Here is a 5,728-nt window from a genome sequence, read left to right on the forward strand (position 1 = left end):
CTAAATGCTATTGATCATACCTGTGCGGTCAAGGACAGTGAAGACCAAGACTCAAGGAAGGCATTTTCTGTTTTCAATAAAGAACATAACTTCCAAGAAATCACCACCAAAAATAACTTTATCATATGTACTTTATTTTTTTAAATGATTTTCTTTTAAATGTTGATTTTTGTGAGAGAGAGTGTGCACGAATGGGGGAGGGGCAGAGAGAGAGGAAGACAGAGGATCTGAAACTGGCCCTATGCTGACAGCAGAGAGGCTGATGCAGTCTAAAACTCTGAAACTGTGAGATCATGACCTGAGCTGAACCCAGATACTTGACTGCCTGAGCCATCCAGGCGCCCCTATAATATTTGTTTTAAAAACCCTACCATATTTCTTTATTTCAAAGATGGCATCTTTTCATGTTTGAACACAATAGATGTAACAGTTAATATTCATCTTGCACTTTGTACCAGGTACTCTTATAAAGTGCTTTCCAATACGTTGACATGTTGAATATGGACCGTTTGATGGGGTGGAAGTATTTCATCTTCCCACTATTTTCTACTAAAAAACTGGCATAAACGTAAATTCCCTGGCTGTTTAGGGTCCAGGAAGTATGATATATATGGAGTTAAATTATATATATATATATATATATATATATATATATATATGAATTACATTGATGAAATGTTCTTATCTCCTTAGCCTAGATTGCCAGGCCCTTGGTTATGCTTTGTGAGGATCACTTGCTAGTCCCAAGATACCCTTGGACCCCCTGTATCTTAACCATTCAGTCAAAGGCCACAATTGACAGAAGAGTCTGCAAGTTGAGATAGTGAGGTAACCTCATCCAAAATTTAATCTCATTCAGCAATCATTTACATAGCTCTGCTTGGGGTTTTCAGCTGGGCCAGAAGGTGGTTCTGATTTATTTATAAATGAGATGAACTATCTAAACCACCGGAGCAAAGTCAAAGCACATGATTATTTTGGGGGGTTCCTCAGGAAACGGTCTCTGAAGTGGAGACTTGCAATGCTATTAGGAACACCACCTGTGGGAACTGAGGGGCGCTGTGGGAACTGACTGGCCAGAGGGAGTCGATCTGCAGTGCTCAGTGCGTCACAGCATAGGCCTCAGCTGATGCCTGGCCAGTGGAGGGGGGTGCTCTGGAGCTAAGAAGTCCTTTCAGAGATGTCCTCAATTGAGGCTAAGGGGCCTCGCCTTTATATTCTTGCACTCATCTGATGTGTAGCCTCCACGGAGGGGTTGTAGCCTTGGTTGAGGCAGTTATTTTTGGCTGAGGTCAACGCCTTGGGGAAGACTTAACTTCAAGCAGCTGCTAGCAGATAATACTCCCAGCAGCTGGGGGATATGGGCTTTGGTACCCAAGGTGGAAACTGGATGGGACACCACGGCACCATATGTTTACATGTTAATGTACATATAGACACATATGTATATATGCATGTACATTCATATATATACACACACCCATAAATATATAGACATACATATACAATTTGTGTCTATACTTATGAAAATTTAAGAGGAAGAAATTAAGTAAATAAAACCCTGGGAAATGTGATACAGTAAATTGGGCAGATTTCCTGAAATCATAGGCTACTATCACTCCGGTACAGTGGTTCTCAGGATTGCCCCTCGATGTCTTACTGGAGTCATCAAATTCTCTGCAGACTAGATTATGGCAGAGAACAGGACAGTTTACATCCCATAAAGACTGTGAACTGTTGGCCTTGTCACAGAAAAGAAAACAGTTTTTGGTGCAAACTGGAATAGGTAAAAAAGCGCTTGCCGTATCTGTAGATTACACCAGGTCCCTGGGATTATGTTGTTTGCTGCAGGGAAGAGCATGGATAGAATGCAGTTGCAACTGGCTTTACCATCTGATTAAGTTCACAACAATTCAGAGTAATTCTCTAAGATTCATCAGCCATGCATACGGCAAGTAGGTGAATCGAATGGGGAAGTGATAGTATCACTACTGCCGCCTCATCCCTGTGTTTTATGCTGGCACTAAGTTCCACGTCTCTCCAGGGATTTGGTTTCCTCTCCTGATAGCAAGAGGAATTTCCAGAAGCTTCCACTTAGCCCTCCCTACTACAATAGCCTTCACTGTGTGGGTCAGAGAAGTAATATGAGAATTCTGCCACTTACTTCGTATATCTTTTCTAATTATATATTTAAGAACTGAGGCAATAACCACAGGCTGGCCTGCAAACCTACTGGATCCATGGTGATTTGTACTTGGGTGAAAACTACATTTATCACCTGACTACCATAAATTTCCAAAATGGTTGGTGAACCCAGTGATATTTTGGACCCTTGGGAATTAGCATGAATTCAGAAACAGTATCAAGTGGTCCCTGACATATCTGGGTATTTCCTTTTTCCCAGTGCACACTCACTCTAATAAATGACATCAGGTTCCTTTAGGGAAGGCTTGGATGAAGATTTGTCATGTATATTTCTGGAAATGCTGCAAGGTCCTCCTTAAGGGAATCAGCCTCCCTTTCAATCAAGGGGCTCTGTGTACTGACTGAGATATGAAAACTGGTTGAAAAGGATGACTTTTCATTTGGATGGCTCAAGTCAGGTTTCAGGCAGCAGAGCTAGTTTTGCCTGGTACAGAGATCAAGGAATATTTCAGAAGGCTGTACACCTATTTCATTCCTAGGGCCATCCAGGGCATTAGTAAAATATACCCGTAGGTCAAGACCTTTGAGTGCTACGTGGCCCCTGCTGCCCACTGCAGTAAATATGTCCATCCCGTTCCTGCCAGGTAAGTGCTGTCACTTGGCTATTGCAATCCCAGAATCCCACTGTCCTGTAAATCAGGGAGCAATTCCAACAGAAGCATCTTCCACCATCAAATCCAGTACTGCAGAGCTTTTTTTGGTGTTCCCCTTTCAAATATATTTTTCAGGGGTGCCTGGGTAACTCAGTCAGTTGAGCGTCTGGCTTCAGCTCAGGTCATGATCTCGAAGTTTATGGGTTTGAGCCTCACGTCAGGCTCTGTGCTGACAGCTAGCTCAGAGCCTGGAGGCTGTCTTCGAATTCTGTTTCTCCCTCTCTTTCTGACCCTCCCCTGCTCACACGGTCTCTCTCTCCCAAAAATAAATAAAAACTTAAAAAAAATTTAAAAGAATCTAATATATTTTTCAGTGCCTTAGTGTAAAGACCATCATCTGGGTCTCTAGGGGTATATAGTTTAGGGTTGGGTATACACATTATACATAAAATCACTCCAACATGCCATCTCCATGAACTTTGGATTTCTTCCTCTACATTAGACTAGGCACATTTTTGCATCTCAGTCTCCTCGAACACAGACCACCAATTTTAGCTAACCACTTAAACAAATTGTTAGAGTCACTTTCAATGTGTGAATTAACACATTAAATCCAGGCTTTATGGTAAATGCACCCACATCAATAAATTTAGCCCAACCATTTGCTCTTTATTTTGTCTGGAACTTGACCAAAAACTGTTCAGCCTTTCACAAAATCATGTCACTTCTGATAACACCAATGTTAATATCTGAGTTGCTACTACAACACATGCAGATCAGTCTGCACTTACAGTTCTCTCATTCACAAAGGTTCCATATACAAGTATAAGTACCTTACTATTTCTTGTCTTCTAATACAAAATTAATTACAAGTTATTTTCTTTTACTTTTCCTTTATTATATAACTAGGGCATTATATTGACTTCTTGGGAAATGTGCATAGGCAGTTAATACTATCTATGAATTTCATTGCAGGGTAGTAAAGAAGTATTAAAAATACTAGTTGCAAAAGGAGGTGATGGTCTAATAGGGTTAAGAACAGCTCCCTTCTTTCAAATTGGGCCCAAAGAAATTATGTATAGGCATGGCCATGATGAACCAAAGTGGATCTTGAGTGCATTTGCCAAATTAAATCATTTGTTATCACTCTTCTGAAAGATGGCTATGGGTCTTTTTTTAAGTTTTTAGAATTTATTTTTGAGAGAGACAGAGACAGTATAAGCAGGGGAGGGGAAGAGAGAAAGGGAGAGAGAATCCCAAGCAGGTTCTGTGCTGTCAGCACAGAGCCCCATGTAAGGCTCAAATTCACGAAACCGGGAGATCATGACCTGAGCCGAAACCAAGAGTTAGATGCTTAACCAAATGAGCCGCCCAGGTGCCCCCTGTTTTTAAGTAGAAAATTCTGTGTCCTAATCAGTTTACTTACAAAGCCATGCAGGATGATATTAGGAAATACAAATACCAACAACAGTGGGGAAAAACTACCTCACAGATACAATGAATGCCATCTATTTTGTGTATGGAGGAGGACTTGAGGAGAAAAACACTGTCTCTGAGCATTCCTGAGGATGGGGGAGTGGAAGCCTGAGCTTGCTTAGTTTCCTAGTCTGTATGATCTGAGTCACAACTCCATGGTTAGATGATAAATGGGAGGGTGCTGAGCAAATGCTACTACTCCCTTCTCTCCTCTCCCACACGGCATCTTTGGAGAGGCTCTGAAAGCCGGAGGAAGAGTCACATTTGCTTTATGAATGAATGAAGGGCAAGTATTTGGTCTTAACCCAGAACTCTAGCTCTGGTTTGCTGTTCAATGCAGGCTTGCTCTATGGATGCCAGGGGCACCTGGGGCTACCTGGGAGCAGTACCCCACCCACTTGGCTACTTAACTTCCTCCTCCAGAATCTCAACTCTTGTCACTTTCTCAGGGAAGCTTGCCCTCACCCACCAGTCTGGTCTGATTCCTTTGTCATGGATTCCTTTAGAAGCACCTCCCCCCCTCCAGTGATTCCTTATCAGTTTGTGATTAGACTCATTAGCTGTGACTATGTGGTTTATGTAGGACACCTACTAAAAATATTCCCTGTTTATGCTCCCTGTCTTTCACATTGTGCCTAGCTGGTATGTGGTACAAAGTAAGCACTTGGTACCTAGTTGTTGAATGAATAAATATTTGCTCCACATTCCAGAAGGATCAACACTTACTATGATTTATGCGTATTACCGTTTTGTATTTGTATCCCATGCTTTTTGACAGCTGAATCTTCTATTTGTTGAAGAGCATTGTAACTGGATTTTGTAGAAATGAATGAGTCAGGACTGGTGAAAACACTCAAAAGCTCCATTAATTTAGGACTTATAATTTAGGACTTCTTTTGTTTTCCAGTAACTCTGCTCCACCTCCATCTCCCCAGATCAAAACCCAGTGTTTGAACTTAACCACGGGTTTTGTGTGTATCTAGCTGGAAGAGAGCTGGAGGGCAAGGTGATAGGGCTAGAGACCCCGTCTCCCACACTCGCTAAGGAATGACAATGTGTCCAAGACCTCACCACATTAAACAAAGAAAGTCCCAGAACTACAACCCCTGACCCACTTGAGATAATTTGGTTCCGGATTAGAGGGAGAGGTTTAGGAGAAGTGAGACTGACCCAGTCTCTCAGGTTAAAGTTGGTGGCCTGTGAGTAGCAGCCTTTCTTGCGCCTCTGGGTGTGTCCGCCCGGGCTCGCTCATCAGGTTGTGTCCCTGTGTGTACGTGGGTGTGAGATGAGGCTAGCGAGGGCCACGCTCAGCCCCAGGGCGGGGAGAGTGGGGGGGGCGTCCGTAACCGCGCTCGCCCTCGGGGCCGCAGCGCAGTGCGGCCGACCCGCCAGGGCGCAGTGTGCAGGCGCGGAAAGCAGGCGGCAGTCTGGCCCCACCGCGCGCCGGGAGCGGG

The sequence above is a fragment of the Suricata suricatta genome, chromosome 3 (assembly GCF_006229205.1).
Source record: "Suricata suricatta isolate VVHF042 chromosome 3, meerkat_22Aug2017_6uvM2_HiC, whole genome shotgun sequence".
NCBI lineage: Eukaryota > Metazoa > Chordata > Mammalia > Carnivora > Herpestidae > Suricata > Suricata suricatta.